Source organism: Pinus tabuliformis, chromosome J, assembly GCF_031772625.1.
Source record: "Pinus tabuliformis cultivar Carrire ecotype Pingquan chromosome J, CPIR1, whole genome shotgun sequence".
In the NCBI taxonomy this organism is placed as follows: Eukaryota; Viridiplantae; Streptophyta; class Pinopsida; order Pinales; family Pinaceae; genus Pinus; species Pinus tabuliformis.
The window spans coordinates 817,520,937-817,542,704 of record NC_142295.1 but is presented as its reverse complement, the minus strand read 5'-3'; positions in this window follow the sequence as shown (position 1 = coordinate 817,542,704).

Below are 21,768 nucleotides of genomic sequence, written 5' to 3'. Positions count from 1 at the left end.
ACATTTTAACATAAATATCAGCCTACAAAATTTTAGCCAAACAATTCAAGCTATACACCCTCCATTTTGAATGTGATTTACAACTGATAGGACTCACCTTTGATCAAATGTGATTGATCAGCACATCCAACCCTTCGAAAAGAAGCCCTGAGCTCACGGTACAAAGAAATCGAAGAGATTAAAACCTTGAGCCTCGTAATTATAGAGGCACAATTTTTATCAGTTTCACAACACTGCAATGTGGTCGAGCTTTTGATGTGACCACAACAGCTCATCCAAGAACTCTCGGCACATTGTTTCCACATTAACTCCTCCAGGCACTCTCAGCACATAGTTTGATCACACACAACCACAACAACTCTGACAAACTCTAGTGGGTTCCATCACACATGCTTCCAATGTGATAATGGAGTTCGAACGAGGGATTTTCTCCTTCAAAAAAATGGATACAATGGATTACCTCATTGGCTACACTCTACGAAGCCTCGCTTCGATACCCAAATTCCCCCATTTTTTTCTAACATAAAAAATATCGATTTCTTTATAAAAATGAAACCTTCTTGAGCCTATAAATATGTATGCTCAACAAATCTGGAAAAGTTGTCTCAATGATAAATCTGCCTTTTCTGCATGCACTTGCCTTCTAGACATGTTTTGTTGTGCGACAGGCTTATTGGACCACAATACAAAACCAGTGCTGGAATTTGCTGGTGTAATGTCTCATGACCCATTTTCTCCTCAGTGAATGATTTTTATTTTCCATCCTTTACGAAAAAAGGTGTCACGACGCAATAGGAATTAATTTGATTTCTAACTTGGGCTGAAATCTAATATGCCAAACAGACAAATCCATGATTTGATAGTGTTGAACAAAAATTATATATCCATGATTTGATAGCCTTGAAGAAAAATAATATGTTAATATATTGTCACAACAATATTAAAACATTTGTAGCGAACTTTTGTTTTGCACATTGGAAAAACATATCATATGTAAAATATCAGCACTGGTTGCTGTTGACTCATGGATTTTGACTTATCATGGTTTAGCAAATTGGAAATTTTTATTAAATGTAAAATTTCATGAATGGGCACATTGGAAAAACCTATCATATGTAAAATTTTAGCACTGGCTGTTGTTGACTCATGCATTTTGACTTATCATGGTTTAGCAAATTGGAAAATTTTATTAAATGTAAAATGTCATCAATGGCTACCATTGACTAATTCATTTTGACTTATCATGGTTAGAGAAGGAAAACTATATTATCTAAAATTATCAGTGGGTGATCCCTAATTGGTAGACTAATGCATTTTAATTTTCATAGTTATTCATTTGACTTATCATACTTATTCAAGGAAAATTATACTATCTGAAATTACTAGCTGGAGAGAATTTCACTCCTACCAAATATCTCTAACTCTTAAACAATTCACCTTTCCTTACCAAAAAAGATAAACTCTTAACTTAAAAAAAGTAATTTTGATCCCTTTTCCAATAGTATTTCTCCAAAAATATCCATCGTCACACTATCCAAAAGGGTTTGGAAGAATGAAAGTCAAAGTCAAATTGAATTTGTTCACAAGGAGTGTCTTCACAATGGTGATTAATTTGGTTTTGGTAATTTGTATTTCTTTTACTTTTGTATTCTGAGTCAGTGTGAGTGACTTGTATCCCCATGTGCTCTATGGTGATCACTAGTACAACCTTAAATTACATGAAATTTTTGTGAACCACAATTTTTGTGAAATATTTAGTTTCTTTCATCCCTGAAACTTTTCCAAGCCGCAATAATGAAACTAAAACACCATTGACGGATGGTGAAAGTATGAAGGGAGCTCCATCAGCTTCTAGTTGGAATGGCTAAATTTTATTTTTAGCATCAATTAGCCAACACTTGTTTTACCCTTTGGAATATTGTGAAGAGTGGTAAATTCCTTGTAAATGACAATGGTTACTTAGCTATTTTGGAAAATAAGGGTATAACACTTTTTTTTACCACTTTTAATATATCATATAATTTTATAAAAAAATTAACTGGAGTGTAGATTCTATACATATCATACGAGTTCACTTTGTTATTGATCCTTATCCATCCAAAATCAAATCCGAAATACAATATAGAGATACGCTGGTAGTGGTCACCAAACTCCCACTTTTTCTTCCATTGTCATTCTATGATGCCATATCAATATGCCAATGCCATTATAGTTAATTGAGATGCCAATGATGCCATTTATAGTTATACAACATATATGATATCATACATCTCTACAACATATATAAATAAACCAAGTAGACAGTGCAACTTGGTTAGAAGTAGCATTTTGTAGAGACAATTTTTGCAATTGGTTGAAAAGGTTCACCGTATTTGCATCAATCGATCCAACTATACCATCAGCGTGAGGGCTCAACTTCGGTTTGGCTACATCAACCATGGATCTAGGAGCATCAGGTAAGATTTTCTGAAGAGTCCCAGACTGAGAATATATTAGTTCTAACTGTTGGGCGTGAAAGATAGCCTACTCTTTCGAACAAACAACTAACATAGAAACATCCTTGGAGATCTTGGGTTGTAAGGATTTTAAAAACCATTCGAGACAGAATTCTGGTGGAATTTCGGCTTTGATAAGCCTTTTTCTCCGTCTCCATTCCTGGATATGATCTGAAATGTGAGTAGCCGTGTCCTGATGAAAATTGGCCAGAAGCTCAGTTCCGGCTTCGTAATGGACAGGCAACTGAAAATGGTTTAAGAAAATGTTAGCCAAATCAGCGAAAGAAGTAAAGGTGCCCCTGGCAACTCTATATACCACTTAGCTGCATTCCCGGTTAAGGTGCGCTGAAATAATCTCAACCTGATCGAATCATCGATCAGGGAGTTAGATGAGCACCATAAATGGAACGTGGTTACATGGTCGCCTGGGTCTTCACTGCTCTTCCCTTCGAATTTTGGAATATTCGATGGAAGTTTGGTTGGGACTGGAGGCCAAGCTGGATTGTATCTAATTGGATCGTTTTTCAACTTGGTCAAGTCTGGCAGATTAAGCGTGGCCAGAAAAGGAAGTCATGGAGGACCTTTGGGATTCCACCCAGATGGGGTGGGATTCCCAAAAGTATGAAAAAAATGACCTAGATTTTGAAAGGCACCAGGTTGCCTAAAGTAACTGGTAGAACCTACTGAACCAAAAGGTGACCCTTGTGGTCCAGTAAAATTCGGAGTTTGACCAACTCCAGCTGGAAATCCTCCGTAACCAGTAAAGTTTCCCCCTAACGAAGTATTGTAAGGAGCTGACAGCCCCTGGTAAGGGTTCCAAGCATTAGCTAAGGGTGGAAAACTTTGAAATGAATTAACCAAGGAATACGGCACATTCCCTTGTTGGCCGAAAAACTGATTCCCAGTTCCTATCCCACTAACCGCAGGGTTTGTCCAAGTCTAAAAGGGGTTACTACCTTGAATTGTGAAAGGAAAAGGCATAGACCCTACTGTCGGATTGGAATGTGGTATATGACCACTTCTGAATGGGAAACCCTAAAAAGAAGCCAATTCACTCATCATGGACGTGGAGGCGGTTGATGGTACATTCAATGGAACTGAAGGAATACATTGAAAGGGCATTCCAAAAGGGAAGAATCCAAAACAGGATGCATTGGCTTGAGAAATTCAACTCATCAACGGAATGGAAGCAAAAACAAATAAGGATGTACTGGGAATATTAGAAGGGATGGAAATAGTTCCTCCCCCTTGCACATAAATGGGATTTTGCATGCTCGCAAGACTCATGGTGGATGCCATGCTTCTAGCAGTGGTCGTCGAAGGGATAGATGTGTGTGGACCTGGGCTCGAAGGCCTATGAGTCAAAGTTCCAACATATAACAATATGTCTGGATGATCAAGAGGGAGAGGAGAATTCAGAGCCACAACTGACTCTGAAAGCTCTTCTACTTCAATACTATCTTCTGACTGGAAGAGTACTTGAGAAAGAACTGGTGTGTTCCTCTCTAACTTTGTAGTAGTACCAGGTCTATCTTGTAAACTAATGCCCCCAAGCAGAGGATCAATCTCCGATGCGCCTGCTACCACTGGTTCAAAACCACTGGCAGAATCGCTCCTACGGCTTCTAGGAGAAGCCTCTGGACTCACAAGTGAAAGCCCACGAAGTCTACGGGACCGTCGACATGGTCGGTTAGCCACTTTGAATTATTTTTATAAGATCTACTTAATGACTCAATAAAATTGAAAGCTAGGTCGACTAGGAGCACAGAACACACACTAAAAATGTCCCTAAAGAAATCAGCAATCAAACAACTTCCATGTATTTCCACTCTGGGTGATTAGGATCGGACACAAAAATACAAGAAAGTTAATAATAAGGGCCTTCTGAAAATAGACTGGGGTAATTACGCCCCAGGTCTACTAGCGAAGGTATCAAAGGTAGTTACATTGACCTCCAGACAATAGCCTTTGCCGGTGCAAGCCCCCAAGCTTCTCAAGGGTTCCCTCCAGAAGTACTGTTGAATGTGATGCAACGTCAACCTCAGGTGCCATGGGATCCCCTCCACAGCCACCTGTGTAGATCCCTAGGATAGGCAACTAAGGACACCAACTTGTATCAAAAGCCAAGCGGAACAATTGTGAGGTAAGATCTGACAAGTAAGAGAGGGGGTATCTCTCGTCCTTATCTTCACGAACCCTCGTGCTTAACTCCCAGTCCCGGAGCTTTCTCGGTCTCCCTAATGCTATTGGATTTCACTCTTTAATCAAAATTCTATGTTTTACAATTTAGAGTGGCCTTGGAGAGTTTACTCTCCTCTTGCCTAATCCAAGGCCCTAAATAAACCTAAAACTTGTTGGTGTATTCTGATTGACAATACAAAAAGTTCTAGTTTATTTTATTAAGCGCTTGATTTTAAGTGGCTGTTCATTTAAGTCAAAGGGACAATATGGAAATGAAACTGGTGGTGTTTGTATGACGCAAAATAAATTAATGAAAAACTAACTTATATGAAATTCACTTGTTTGTTCTTCGATGAAAAGCAATTTCTACTTGGGTTCTAGGAAACTTCTATAAATCAAAAAACGTTTTCCCTTTTCTTTTCTTATAGCAGACTTCACACTCACAAAAACTAAAAAGACTATTGATGCTTTAATAATGCAAAACTGTCCTAATGCAAGGTGTACATGATAATGCAAAATTCTAGATTACTCTAAAAAGAAATGAAAGCAATTGTTTAAAACATTTTATTAAGCCAAATTAAGTGTTTGAAAAGAATGCAAGTTTCAAATACAAATTTTCCTCCAAACTAGCAAGGAAAATCTCAAAAAATCACAATTCACTTTCAAAAAACCAAAGAAACCAAAATCAATCTCGGCAAAAGAAAGAAAAAACAATGTTTTTTAAGAACTTTTATTTTTCAAAAAACAATGAAAACAACTTTTCAAAAGCACTCAAAATGCCACCAAAGACTCAAAGACCGAAAGCAAAGCACAAGTAAACTTTGTAAGTTACCAATTCAACACGAATGAAAAATTGAACAAAAAGGGGGTTTCAACTTGCACTAAACGATCCAAAAGCAGCAAAAGAGCTTTGAGAAACTGACCAAGAAGTCAGGCAAGAAACACTTTCAAATTCATCAAAAAGAAACTTTCGAAAAGCAAGAAAAGGTGTATGGCCACGAAATGACAGAAAGCAAAGCAAGTAGACCAATAATAAAGCTTGAGACAAAGATTGAAAAAAATATTCTATTCTGGAAGACCAGAACAATCAAAAACCTCTATAAGAAGTCTTGTGTGTTCAAACACAAGTCATAAAACTCACTCAAAATCAAACCTAGGCCAAAACTTTTCAAAGAAAAAGAGAATTCAAAATAGTAAGCTCACTGAATAATTAAATTATAAAGACAAAAACTGACCACTCAGAAACCAAACAGACTAAGAAACAAACATTTCTGGGTAGAAATATTTGAAAAAAGCATGCAAAAAATGGTATACACCACTGTGTTCTAGCACAGGTGCATGTACACGCACTTCTAATGTGTGGAGCTGTAACAAGGGTCTTTTTCACCTCTAGTTATCTCACATTACAAGTCAATCTGGGAGCGTTTTGTTATTGTAAAGGATATCTCAATTTGAGGCTATTTGTCAGGATAATGATTCGTAGTATAGATCTAAAGAATACAAGAGTAAACGGATGCTAAGCTACGCTAAATTACTTTTGCATAAAGAAATCACACACGCAGCAACTTCGTCGGTCGAGGGTATGGAATTAGTAACCTATCCCCCTAGAAACTGATGAAGGAGTATGGATCATGATCTGGGAGCATTATAGCGTCTGTTGTATCTCACAACAGACTTGACCCTCCTCTCATGCCACTTCAATAAATGCAAGCGAAAGGAACAACAAGAAAACAGAATGGAACAGCAACTTCAGAAATGGAACAGCAATAAAAGGAACGGCAGTAAATGGAACAGCAGTAAAGAAACTAAGTCTCGCGAGGTCAACACTACCAATCCTTGGCACACACTTACATACAAAGGGAAAGCAATCGTTTATACAAGTTTGCAGCTTAATCAAATGGAACAGCAAATTATTAAAGACAGGAAACGTCAATCATATACATATCAAATGGAACAGCAAATCATTAAAGACAGGAAACGTCAATCATATATACACGATCTGCAATAATCACCAATAGTCCATTACTCCAATCACCTGTAGCTGAAATATTCTACTTATGAATTCTGTAATTGATGCAAACAACTCAGATCAACAGTATGCGAAGAATCCTGAAAGTATGATATGAACTTGTTACAGAGATTTATAACAGGAAAGCTACAGATGAATAAGTATGAGACGACATGCAATCATAACAGATTATAAGAAACAAACCACACAAAGCAGAATTGTAATGGTACAATCAGCCAGTGTCCGTTGGAGCCGGGCCCGAAGCTTCCAATGGCGCACTGCCATAAACTACTTCAGACGCAGGGAGAAATTAACACCAAAGATATTATATTAACTCATCAATGAGAGTACAAAACTAAGTTTCAGATCGACTCAATAGTCTGAGTTCAACTGACAATAAAATCCGTGAACAGAAAGTTAAAGATACAAAATATAAATCCCCTTAATTTCCAATGCTTCCCCCCTTTTATACAATCAACGGCGGAGTTCTCCAGACGACAAAACGATTGAACGTAGCGATCCCTCAGGATCAAAGATCCTGAGTGATCCGCTAAACTGTTAACGCCTTCCTTTACTCGGCCTGTATTTCCGAACTGGCAGTCCTTCGTCTCGTTCCGGATTGATCTTCCTTGATTTACTCGACCTGGTCTGAACCTTATTTAGAATTGGAGGGACAGCCGTTATCTTCTCATCAAATTCTCGTTTTGCGTTGCGCTTTCCTGCTTTTACCTTTCCCTGCGTAGAGAAGACAACTATTAGTGATTGGATCATTTTGGACTCGTTCTTATTGCATTTTCCCTACTTTATAATAAAGAAAAGATTACAACTATTGCTTAAAACATCACTAAATTATTTATTAAAACATACCTTCCCAATGCTCTACACACCCCCCGACTTACTCTGTTTCATGGCCTCATGAAAACGTTATAATTAACATGGAGAGCAGTAACAGAATAGGCTGGAGAGGGTACTTCATGAGGGGGTCTGCAACCATGATAGGCAACCAGATTATCAAAGAAGTAATGCAACTGATCTGCAGGCATATTATACACGGCCTGGTACCCCGGTGCAGGGTGCCAGATAATTGGGCTACGGAACCGATATCCTAACCATGATGGTCCAGCTTGCAGAATGCACTGGCCATAAAAGGGCAATCGTTCAGCAGCCAGCTCAAAGTTCTCGTATTTGAGGGGCTCCCTGAGCTGGACGCTTGGGGTGGAAATCCGATAACGTAATTTGGCAGCCTCCAAGGCGGAATCTTTAATAACCAGGAAGTATTCTAAGCTATTTCGGATCAACTCCTCATGCATGGGTCCTAGTAGTTCTATAACGCCAGGGTTTCTCATAAGGCTTTTGTGTGATTGCCATAGGCGAACTGGATCTTGAGGCTCAGCCCTGACCCATAGATCTAGGCTGTGCTCCTGCCTCTGAAAGGCATTGTAAGCCCTGAGCCACTTTAACTGATTGACCCCGAATGAAACAAAGGCTTGCAGCTGTATATCCCCCACAAAGGGACCAGGGTTTAGGTCAGTTTCCTGCTCAAGCACCATATTGTGCAAATAAAATTCGCATAATAATCGTTGGACCTTAACCCCATAATGTTTGCAACAATCAATGAAATCATTAACAGTATTAATCTGAATGGGGGCACCTGCCCTGACAGCTTTTATTTTCAATCTTAAGTATCTTTCAAGGAGGAATAAAGCATAATTCTTCGCGGGGGCCCTGCAAGTCAAAACATCATCATACAACGAACATACAGTGTCCAATTGTTTAATAACAGCATCTAGTCGACGTGTTACCTTAGCAACCTTTTCCTGTTCCTTCTGCCATCCTTCAAAAGCCTGACTCTCCGATTGACTCATGTTTCTCAGCTGCTGTTGCAGTTCTTCATGTTTTTCCAGAGTGATCCTTTGTTCCTCTAACTGCTCAGCCCTCTGCTGCAATTCTTCATATTTTTCTCGAGGAATCCTCTGCTCAACTTCCTGTTGCAGCTCCTCATATTTCTCTCGAGGGATCATTTGTTCCCGTAGCTGTTCAGCCTCCTGTTGGGCCTGTCTTATCTCGCGGCGCAAGGCCTTGGTTTTTGGATCCCTTTCCCATGATTCCTTGGAGGCAGGAAATTTCGCCTGGACCTTCACATTTCGTCGCTTAATTTTCCCTGAAGGTGGTGTCTCAGTGTGAACTGCTCTATTTTCCCCTTCCTTCTTGACATGTATAAAGGGGTACGGTGGTCCCTCTTTAAATGGGATGTCGTCTTGTGGCTCCGTTTTAATTGGAACGGCCGTTGGTTCTAATGGGCTGTTTGGAATATCAGCCTGCTCCTCTATGTCAATAGGAACAGCATTCTGGTGTTCTATTCCAGATGGAACAGCATTTTGTCCCTTAGTATTAATTGGAACAGCTGCAGGTTCGCTGGCAGAGTATCGACCTACTAGATGCCTATAGGTGCTCTGCCTTCTCCTCTGACAGGACCCAGCTGTATTTGTCCTTCTTTTTCTTCTTACAGTCCTCCTTATTCTCAAACTGGCTTTCAGACTTCGAATTTTCTGCCGAAGCTGGCCTATAATATTCAACAATTTTTGCTGTTTTCTTCTCAACTTCGTAATTTCTCTTGCCTCGGCTGTGGCCACATGGGCGGCCCTCAGTTCTGCTCCACTTTCATTGAGGGTTTCTTCTGTCATTCGGGGAACATCCTGTTCCCGACAAACATTTTCATCCTCCATGGCATCAGCAGGTGGATCTCCTCCTGGAGTTTTGGGAACGGCTTGTTCCTGATTGGTATTCACATTTTCTTTGTCAACGACAGGGGGGTTTTCTTCCCCTGCCATTCCATCATGCAATTCTTCACGCGTCTCTTCCTCAGAGGGTCCTTCAGGAGGCTCTGCCGGACTGGAGGGTGAAGGATAACCTCTAAGGCTGGCCAAGATGGTGGCCAGCTCTTCTTCCTCCACAGGGGTTTGTGGATGGCTACCCCCCAATTGTTCCATCTCCTTCTCCTGAATTGGCTGCTCAGTAGCTGCCTCTGGATAGCTGGTCTCGGCCGCAGAGTCATCATTCTTATTTCCTTCTTCAGCTTCTACTTCGTTCTCTGTTTGTCCCACGTTTTCCCCAGGTATTTGTTCTGGCGCTGGAGGTTCCTCTATTATTTCAATCGGCTGGTCAATGTTTGGCTGGATTTTTTCCAGCCTACCTCTTATCTTTGCCAACCGAGCTGACTTTCTAGGCCTCTCGGGCTGTTTGGGTGTGCTGGCCACCTGTTCTTCCACCTCCACCTTTCTGCGTTTTTCAAATTGTTCTGGCGTGCCAGAGGAATACCTTCGCTTTAAGGTAGCACGTCTTTCTTCGGGAAATTCCTTACGTTTTTCTACATGTCTAGTTGCTTTAGGGGTACATTTTTGTTTCCCCAGCTTTATGCGTTTCTTCGTTTGCTCAGTTGTGCCCGAGGGTTGCTTAGGTTTTGGCGATTCTCTGGGTTTTTTAGGTGTTTCAGAGGTGCTAGCGGGGTGCTTCGCCTTTGGGGATGGTGATGCTGCTTCCCCTCCAATTGCTGTAATAAGTTCCCGCCAGCTACTCTGCTGCTGAGCGAGACTGTATGTCACTATCAGGCGGATTAACCCGTGGTGGCTAACCACTGCGTCTTCATGGTGTGCCTTTTTCAGGCTCCGAGAGGCATCATGCAGCAATGAATTTAACAATGCAGGGAGATTCACAGCACATTTTCCTTTTAACACAGCTAAGAGCTTAAGGTGACGCGGCCTTACCACATCTTTTCGTCCTTCGCAGGTGATGTAGCTCTGTACTACCTTTGCCAGTTCGCTCCAAGGTTCTCCCAGTGTTGCCGGCAGCACTCCTTTTCCCTTCACTGTCAGCTTCTGCCCTTCATCTTGGAAGATTTCTACGATCTTTTGCAGTCTTTCTTTCTTTGTCGTCCATATTGGACCTGAGTTTGGTAATCCGTTTACTTCCGCGATTATTTCCTTCGTGACTGCTATCTGCTTCCCATCTACCACTGAGTGTTCTTCCTGCAAATTCTGCAGGAATTCCATGGCCACTATTTCGTTTGATTTGCGCAGGCGTCCAAAATAAGTTAACCACCCTGCCTTTTCTAAGATCTTCCGAGCGGCTTCGGAGACTACGAGCTCACTCGGCTCGCTTCTGATAGACTTTCCCCCCATGGTTCTATTTCAGGGTCTAGATGGAACAGCAATGCAAAGAACGTAATTGCGGCAAAAAAAAAGAAAAGACACAGAGCATGCATGAATAATTGATCATAAATAACAACTTTTGCAAAAAATAGCATTGTCATGCCGTTAACGCATATTGTACCTTCGTATCATATCATTTCCGAATGATGTGTTAACACGTGGCCGGCGGAGTAATGAAGTCACCTCCCCCCGCGCGAAATGATAGGCTGCCTCAGCCGTCAAATAGAAGAAGGCGGTCATCCCATCACCGAGTCATAATGGAACAGCTTATAAAGTTTTGCCATGTTTCAGATTAGACAAAGAAATACCGAGATCGATGCGACAGATAGATCGCGTTTAACATAAGCCTTCGTGATGTGATGCAGAACATAAGGATAGGACGTGTAGCACTCATGGAAACTCTGAGATAGTCATAGTCAATACCTTTGCCATAATTGGTAATGATAGATGTTCATGTGACGTATCCATTAAGGTGTAAGATATAATTATTACGAGGATAGAAAGAAATATTTAATAAGATCCAAATTGGTGTATATTTTTTGACTCTAATACCATTAACAGAGCTCTGCTGCCGACCGGTGTTTATAACCGTGGCAGAGTTGTTTATTTCACCCCGGAACCATAGTCCTTTGTGTAGTTTTGAAGAGCAATTCTTGTCAACATGCAGGCCATCATGCTGGCTTGGTAACCAGATAACCATGATGCCATTCACCAGAGAGGCGCGAAACGTGGGCAGGCTGGCTCGTGATGAGACCCCCTGTTCCAAGGTTTGTTTATATAATGAACCTGTTGGACCATATCCCTGGTGTGGTGGCCATGATGGGAATGCCACTTCGCTTCCAATCTTATGATCATAGTAGGCTGGTTCTTTAATGAAACCCCCTATCCTGCATTTCACAAATAATTTCTTTTGATTTTGCTTTTGCTTTTTTTCTTTTGAGATGGACTTTTGCTCTTGTATAGTTACACATAAGGGTGGTTCAGCCCTCCTTAAGAGTGGGAATGGCCGAAGAAGTCTTGTTATCCCAATAGGAAGATATAAATTTTCTATTCTTATTTCCAAGTAATAATAAAGAAAATTGTAGGAACGTAACATGATGAAGTTTTCCAACAGGGCAGAGGAGGTGAGACTTATGGCTGAAAAAATGATGAGTGTATGGATCCTTCCTTTGTTGCATCAATACTAGGGCTGTTATAGATAGCGATTTATGATGTGCTGATCTCGATATATCATGCCTTTTATATTTGTTGCATATATAGCTGCTACTTATGACCTCAGGAAAATGATGGACAACGCTTTCTTCTTATAGATAGGACGAGGGCATACTATTTCTTTCTTACAAGGGAAGGTGGGAGGGTTCTTTTGATGCAATGTCCTAAGATAACAAAAGCACTCAAATGCTGCTTGCTAAAAAAAGAACTGAAAAAAAACACACAAATGTTGCTCCTTCTAAAAAGGAATAAAATTCAAAGGTGTTGTTCCTTTTGAAAAGGAACAACAAAAATTCAAAAGTGTTGTTCCTTTTGAAAAGGAACAGCAAAAACTCAAGGGTGCCGTTCCTTTTGAAAAAGGAACAGCAAAAACTCAAGGGTGTTGTTCCTTTTGAAAAGGAACAACAAAACATGCAGGTGATGTTCCTTTTGAAAAGGAACAGCAAAACACACTAGTGTTGTTCCTTTTGAAAAGGAACAGCAAAAAGTGATGTTCCTTTTGAAAAGGAACAACAAAAAAATTCAAGAGTGCTGTTCCTTTTGAAAAGGAACAGCAAAACACGCAAGTGCTGTTCCTTTTGAAAAGGAACAGCAAAACACCCAAGTGCTGTTCCTTTTGAAAAGGAACAACAAAACACACAAGTGCTGTTCCTTTTGAAAAGGAACAACAAAACACACAAGTGTTGTTCCTTTTGAAAAGGAACAGCAAAAAGTGCTGTTCCTTTTGAAAAGGAACAACAAAAATTCAAGAGTGTTGTTCCTTTTGAAAAGGAACAGCAAAACACGCAAGTGCTGTTCCTTTTGAAAAGGAACAGCGAAAACACGCACTCGAAACATATATACAAAATTTACAATCTTATATACAAAATGTGGTAATAAAGAATGAACTGCTTACCAATCTATAGGGGAGGAAGTTTTTGCTTCCTCGCCCATCATCTTGATGTTAGTATCTTGGCGTAGCTGCTGGCAAAATGATTCCCGAGTGAGCGGTTTGCGATACAGACGAACTCGGTGGCCGTTTACCTTAAATGTATATCCAGATCCATCGATTGTAATCAAAGTAAGGGTCCCATTGTCATGGACTTTTTGATCGAGTCTGAAGCTTCCCCGGGATATCCTGAAATCTAGAATCATATAACAGAGCCCAGTCTCCTTCGTGAAATATCTTGTTTTTGATGAGCGCATCATGCCACTTGGCTCGCTGTTGCTGGATGAGTGTTGTATTCTGTAATGCAGCGAGCCTTGTTTCATCCAACTCATTAATTTGCTGTAATCGATTTTTTTGTGCTTCACTTAAATCCAATCCGACTTCTTGGGCAGTTCGCAGGGTTTGGATCTCAAATTCTATAGGAAAAATGGGTTGCTTTCCAAACACTAAGTGATATGGTGAATAGCCGGTGGTACTTCTCCATGTGGTTCGATAAGCCCACAGTGCCTCCGGTAGTCGGGCGGCCCAATCGCGGCGGTGTGAGGCAACAGTTTTTGTCAAAATTGACTCTATTATCTTATTACTGTTCTCGACTTGCCCATTTGCCTGCGGATGGTATGGGGTAGTAATTTTGTGGTGGATGTGATGGTTATTGAGTGTTGCAGCTAATTTATGTCCCACAAATTGTGGTCCTCCATCTGTAACCACTTCCCTTGGAAGACCATAACGTACAAACAAATGGAACAAGAACTGTATTACCGACTCCTCTGTAGCTCTGGGTAATGCCTCCGCCTCAACCCATTTGGTAACATATTCAGTTGCCACCAAAATGTAGGTTTTTTGGTTTGATGGGGGGTTGATGGGTCCGACAAAGTCCAGAGCCCAGCGTTCGAAAGGTTTGATCACTAATTGAGGCCGCAAAGGCATTTCGTCTGCTGGGCCAGGTCGTCCTACACGCTGACAACTATCACAGGCCTGGACAAATTTTTTGGCATCTTTGAAAATTGTAGGCCAGTAATATCCCGTTTGTAATACTTTGTGTGCTGTTCTGCGTTCAGCGAAATGTCCTCCACATGGCCCGTCATGGCAGGCTTTCAAGATATCAAAGATTTCGTCTTCTCGAATACATCTTCTGATTTCCATATCTGCGCCTGTGTGAAACAGATAGCCCCCAACCCACGAAAATCGATTGCTTTTCTGGACGATCTGTTTCCGTTCATTGGGAGTTAAATGTTTTGGAAGCTTACCTACTGCGAGATAATTAGCCACATCAGCGTACCAGGGAGTCTGAACAGCGACATCAAATAAGTGTTCATCTGGGAATTGGTCCTCAACTGCTGCTGTTTCAACTGATTTTGGTATTCGTGAAAGAAAATCAGCTACAGGGTTCTCCTTCCCTGGTCGGTCTCTGATTGTAATGTCGAATTCCTGCAACAAGATCAACCACCTGGTTATTCTTCCATTTGTAACAGGCTCGTTTGCTAAATACCTAATAGCAGAATGGTCTGTATACAAAATAACGGGATAGCCTGTAATATAGTGTCTAAACTTATTAATAGCATGTATCACAGCTAAAAATTCTTTTTCGGTGACAGTGTAATTTAATTCAGCCGGAGCCAAATTTTTGCTGATGTAATAGATAGCGTATGGTCTTTTCTCTTCTTCTTGGCCCAAAACTGCACCGATTGCTGTGTCTGAGGCGTCGGTTGAAATTTGGAATGGTAAGTTCCAATTAGGTCCTCTGAGAACTGGAGCTGTAGATAGCAACTTCTTTAATTCTGTGAAGGCTCGATCACATTTTTCTGTCCATAAGAAATCAACATTTCCAGTTAATGCATGTAGAGGTGCGGCAATATGTGAGTAATGTTGTATAAATCGTCTATAATACCCAGAAAAACCAAGAAAACTGCGTACCTCTGTTTGATTAGTGGGGGTTGGGATAAGCATGAGTATTTGAATTTTAGCCGGGTCTACCTGAATGCCAGCTGCTGAGATGTAATGTCCCAGAATGAGTCCTTCTGTCATCATCATGTAACATTTTTCGTGACTCAAGCAAAGCCTGGTAGCGATGCAGCGCTCTAGAACTTTTTCGAGAGTGTCCAGGGCTAGATCAAAGTCATCTCCATATGGTGTGAAATCATCCATATAGACTTCCAATCCATCATTAATTAAATCTGCGAAGATGCTAAGAACAGCCCGTTGGAATGTGGCCGGAGCATTACATAATCCAAAGGGTAAGACTCGGTAGGCGAACGTTCCCCAGGGGCAAGTAAAGGTAGTCTTGTCCTGGTCTTCAGGGGCAATCTGAATCTGGTTATATCCGCTGAAGCCATCCAAAAAAGAAAAAAATTTCTTGCCTGCTAAGGTGTCCAATACCTGGTCTATGAAAGGGAGAGGGAAGTGATCTTTTTGTGTAGCTTTGTTTAATTCTCTGTAATCGACACAGATCCTCCATTTCCCGTTCTTTTTAGGTACTACCACAAGTGGGGAGACCCATTTGCTGTCAGAAATAGGATAAATAAAATTAATGTCTAATAATTTCTGCAGCTCATCTTTTACAACATCTTTTAAATGGGGATTGAGTCTTCTCTGTGGTTGGCGAACAGGTCTTGCATCTTTCTCGATATAGATACGATGTGTACATAGCTGGGGATCAATCCCTTTCATATCGGGATAGTCCCAAGCAAATGCCTCCTGATACTTTCGTAGGAGCTGGATGAGTTTGGTCTCTTGCTCTGGTGTCAGATTAGCGTTAATATTTAAAGTTTTGCCCGGTTCAATTTGTATTACTTTGCTGTTAGCAACAGAGGTTACAGGTATATTTGGGTCATGGTCATCTTTTAGAGGATCTTCCTCTAATTCGTTATCAAATGCTGCTTTTATCATAAAGCATTGTGTATACGATGTGGATTCTGTTTGATTAATGAATTTATTAATGGCATCATATTCCATTTGATCTTTAAAATCTAGCGCTTCCTGGACTGTTAATGGTGGTCTAATATTATCAGTAATATATGAGGAAGGGCGCAGATTGGTCAGTGATATATGAGGTGTGATGCTTGGCTGGGCTGGCGGGTACAAGTTTAAATTTTTGATATCCGGCCCTCTGGTTATGGTCATGTTTCCCTGCCGGCATCCAATGTAGGCGTCAGCAGTAGCGAGCCATGGTCTACCTAGAATTAGCGGATGTCCATCTAGTCGGGTTTTTGGATTAATCACTAGAAAATCGGTCGGGTATTCCCAAGAGTCCATTGAAACCATGACATCATACAAGGTGCCTTCTGGTCTTATTACTGATCGGTCAGCTAGCTCTAGTAAAGTGGAAGTAGGTTCTACCGATGTGATTCCAAGCTTCTGGCAGGTTGATGTTGTCAGGATATTAATTGCAGCCCCTAGATCTACTAAAACGTTGGTCAGGGTCTGCCCACGGACTTGAACAGTGACAATTGGATTTCCAGGATCCTCATATTTAATTGGTGTTTCTTTCCCTGATAAGAGGTCGGATAAGGTGCCGACTACCTGGACTCTAGGGTTAGGGGTTATATTTCTTTTTGATTTTCTGCTACACAGGTCTTTTATGGTTTTTGCATATATGGGAATATCCTGTATAGCCTGAAGGAATGGAATTCTTATATACAAGTTTTGGAGTTCTCCCAGAATATCAAAATCCGGATATTGCATTTGTCTCGGAATCACCAGTCGTTCTGGGAAAGGTGGAGAAGATGTAATTACTTGCTGATGAACCTGGTCTTTACTTACATCTTCTTGTTGTGACGGCTGTTCTATCGGTAACTGGTTTTCAATATGAGCGGTTCTATGTCCCTCAGTTTCTATTATTCGCCTAGATCTCAACTGAAGATCATTGCACTCCTGCAGAGCAGATTCAATCTCGGAAGATTCTATAATTTGAAGAGATTGAATTGGTCGATTATTTGGGTTAGGGTTGGGTTGGGCTGGGAGCTGCGGTCTTAGGTTGGGCTGGGGATTTTGTTGCAAGGCTGGCAGAGTTGGTTGAGGGAGCGGAATTGATCCTGGTGTTTGATATGTCGATCTTGGCCAGTTGCTCTGCCAGGGTGAACTTTGCGAAGTGGAAGGGGTCCACTGCGGAGGATATGAATTATTTGGCCAATATGGCGGAGGATAAGGAAAGTTTGGCCAACCAGCTTGGTTCATCCAAGGGTTCGGAGTAGGAAACATTTGAGGCGACCAATTTGAAAACGGGTGCTGAGACTGATTTTGCCACATATTCTGTTGCTGAGCATTAAATTGCGAAGATTGAAAAGAAGAGGAGGGATCTTGAAACATACCAGATTGCCTAGGCTGCCATTGACGACGCTGGTTAATAAAATATGCTGATTCTGGTTCCTCTTCTGCTTCTTTGTACACCGCCTTCAAACCAGGAAGCGAGGGACAGCTTTCAGTCGGATGGTCCTTGGTGCAAATAGCACATATTTGAACTGTATCGAGCGGGCATTCTTTCTGGCTATGTTTCTTTCTGCACCGAGGGCAGAAAATTGCCAGATTCTGTTCCGCCTCTGCTTGCTTCTGTTTAGCCTGCACAATATCAAGCTGTGTAGTTAATGTCCCCATGATATCAGTTTTAAAATTCTCTAGCAGATTTCCAAGTTCCACTCGTGATACTCCTTCTATTGATGTTCTATTGTCTCTAGTGAAGCGATCATATTCTGCTGGTTTTATCCTTGTGCTGCCTCTTGAGCTCCTGATACACAGATTAATGATGTCAGCAAAATTTTCCTGATAAATGTCTCCTTTTCCCATAATATTCAACGTTTCAATCCATTGCTCTTTCATACCTCTAATCAATGCAGTTTTCAACACGTTATCGGGCAGAGGTAACGATGCATAGGGAGATCTTTGCAAGTTATATTGGAAACGTTCTACATATTCTTCTAAAGTTTCATTTGGTCTGGCTGACATTTGAAAGATTTCATCCTTTAGTTCTCTTGATCTACAGTAATCCTGATATTTTTTTAAGAAGGCCACTTTCATTTCTTCCCAATTGTTTATGATTCCGCCACCTAAACCCATGAACCATCTCAGAGCTGCTCCCTTCAAAGTAGAGGGAAACAGCTTTAACTTCTGGGGGTCAGTGGTGTAATCGTATCCCCTGCATAACACATCAAATTCGAATAAAAACGCATCAGGGTCTTCTGATGTGAGTCCATGAAACGTCGGGATATGTTGAAGCGGAATTGCCTTCATCGGTGCATTCACAGCGGAATCTACTATGGGATATTGCAAAGTAGAGGTTTGGGTATTTGGCTGATTCTGCGCCATGGAATCAAATATATGCCAGTAATCTTCAGGAATTTCTAAGAGAGTATCCCTTGGTTGAGGAGGGGTAATCTTAGCGGGAACTGTTTTTACAGTACTCCCTTTATCAGGGATAATGATGGCCCCTACTGTCTGAGGTGAATGAATTCCTTCAACGATGATTTTTGCAGCGCTTCCTTTATCCGGACTGTTTAAAGGCTGGTTTGGTTCAATAGGAGATCTAGGTTCCTCGATTTCCCCTGTTTCTCCTTCTCCTTCGCAAAGATTGATAAAATTTCCTTCGTGCACTGGTCCAAGAGTCGAATTGTCAGGTTCTTGAAAGTCCTGCTCCTCTGTCTGACTGTGCACCTCAGCAAAGGCTTCAGATGGTGATTCTGAGGCCTGAAGGGAACTAGCAGGTTGTTTAGAGTTTACTTTCCTATAACCTACTGATTGCTGAGATTCGGCTTTCTTATAAATTTCATCTATAAAGGTCTTTCGTCCAAGGGTCGCCGACCCCTTGGCTTTTTCGGTTTTGGATGGAGGCTTTTGATTCTTTTCTGGCTTTTTCTGCTTAGTCATGCACTCCAATTAAATTACTAAATCAATTCTGCTAGGAAAGCGGACGGTGGAGCAGGGCTTTTACATGCTCCGCACGCAGGTTCTTACCTTCCGTTTTTAGAATCCAGTTCTCCCCTAACAGAGTCGCACACTACCCTGTTAAAAGACAAATGGCTATACCCTTCCCCGGCAATGGTGCCAAAATGTGGAGCTGTAACAAGGGTCTTTTTCACCTCTAGTTATCTCACATTACAAGTCAATCCGGGAGTGTATTGTTATTGTAAAGGATATCTCAATTTGAGGCTATTTGTCAGGATAATGATTCGTAGTATAGATCTAAAGAATAAAAGAGTAAACGGATGCTAAGCTATGCTAAATTACTTTTGCATAAAGAAATCACACACGCAGCAACTTCGTCGGTCGAGGGTATGGAATTAGTAACCTATCCCCCTAGAAACTGATGAAGGAGTATGGATCATGATCTGGGAGCATTATAGCGTCTGCTGTATCTCACAACAGCCTTGACCCTCCTCTCATGCCACTTCAATAAATGCAAGTGAAAGGAACAGCAAGAAAACAGAATGGAACAGCAACTTCAGAAATGGAACAGCAATAAAAGGAACGGCAGTAAATGGAACGGCAGTAAAGAAACTAAGTCTCGCGAGGTCAACACTACCAATCCTTGGCACACACTTACATACAAAGGGAAAGCAATCGTTTATACAAGTTTGCAGCTTAATCAAATGGAACAGCAAATTATTAAAGACAGGAAATGTCAATCATATACATATCAAATGGAACAGCAAATCATTAAAGACAGGAAACGTCAATCATATATACATGATCTGCAATAATCACCAATAGTCCATTACTCCAATCACCTATAGCTGAAATATTCTACTTATGAATTCTGTAATTGATGCAAACAACTCAGATCAACAGTATGCGAAGAATCCTGAAAGTATGATATGAACTTGTTAAAGAGATTTATAACAGGAAAGCTACAGATGAATAAGTATGAGACGACATGCAATCATAACAGATTATAAGAAACAAACCACACAAAGCAGAATTGTAATGGTACAATCAGCCAGTGTCCGTTGGAGCCGGGCCCGAAGCTTCCAATGGCGCACTGCCGTAAACTACTTCAGACGCAGGGAGAAATTAACACCAAAGATATTATATTAACTCATCAATGAGAGTACAAAACTAAGTTTCAAATAGACTCAATAGTCTGAGTTCAACTGACAGTAAAATCCGTGAACAGAAAGTTAAAGATACAAAATATAAATCCCCTTAATTTCCAATGCTGCCCCCCTTTTATACAATCAACGGCAGAGTTCTCCAGACGACAAAACGATTGAATGTAGCGATCCCTCAGGATCAAAGATCCTGAGTGATCCGCTAAACTGTTAACGCCTTCCTTTACTCGGCCTGTATTTCCGAACTGGCAGTCCTTCGTCTCGTTCCGGACTGATCTTCCTTGATTTACTCGACCTGGTCTGAACCTTATTTAGAATTGGGGGGACAGCCGTTATCTTCTCATCAAATTCTCGTTTTGCGTTGCGCTTTCCTGCTTTTACCTTTCCCTGCGTAGAGAAGACAACTATTAGTGATTGGATCATTTTGGACTCGTTCTTATTGTGTTTTCCCTACTTTATAATAAAGAAAAGATTACAACTATTGCTTAAAACATCACTAAATTATTTATTAAAACATACCTTCCCAATGCTCTACATAATGAACGAAACTTGCATATACATGGTTTCACTTCATATAAACAAGCGTGTGTACGCTTCTGTAAACAAACAAAAGTGCATATACTAAGTTTTGCAAGAAGAATAAAAAACAAGGCCTGATTAAAAAGACCAGACTTGAGGTCTGAGTTCCTACAGGAACAGGCAATACTATCACAGCAGGCAAACAAAGAACTGAGCCCTGATTGACACTAAACAATCCAAACTAGGAATAACAAGATTGTTATCCCTAGTGGAGTCACCAATTCTGTTACGGGATTAAGTACGTTAGGGATTTTGGTCAAAACCCCAACAGAGCAAGAGTAATCTACATCTAGAAACACGCATACAACTCAGGAAACATGTTTAAAAAAACAAACTATGTAAGGATGAACATACTCGAATGTCCTTCATTTGGGTAGTCTCGACAGGGTTCAAACCCTTTGCAACTCCTAATGATCTTCGAATCTGCAAATCAACCAATCCGAACATACATAGCAGCATATAGATAAAGCATTTTAATGAAATCGACTTTATATCATATAAGAAAATGGTTAGTTATACATCAAAATAATCATTCATACATGAATTACAAAAACATTTGATGCATAAACAAAGTCAATCTCAGGAACAAGACAATGTTTCTTTTTATTGTAGAAAACTATAATAAACATGGAAAGAGTTCACCTGAGTCTTCTTTTTCCGACTCGAAGCGGAACCGTCCTCCAAGTCCGTCCAGTCCCAGTGTTTAACAACCTCCTTTCATAACCAATACCATGATATCTCAAGAGAGTGGGAGAATATCAACACTCAAGGAAACAAGGGTTTCTTGAACTTGGGGAAGTGCTTGAAGCACAAGGATACTTCAGACTTGATCAAGGGATAATCTCAGTATAGTAATTCTATCTCTTCTCTCCTCCTGAAGGCCTTCTCATTGAAGTCTATTTATATTTCTCCCAATTAGTTTTTTAGTTGCGAAATAGCTGGACCATGGGCACTAGGAGGTAATTAATAGGTAAAACCCATGAAATTCACCCATAGTTAAGGAAATTTAATTTTTTTAAGTGTTTTAACACATATACGTGGGTTAGGTATAGACTAACCCATGTTTACACACTTTTATCACAGGGAAAAGTAGCATACAGGGAGTAAAACACTGTTTTTA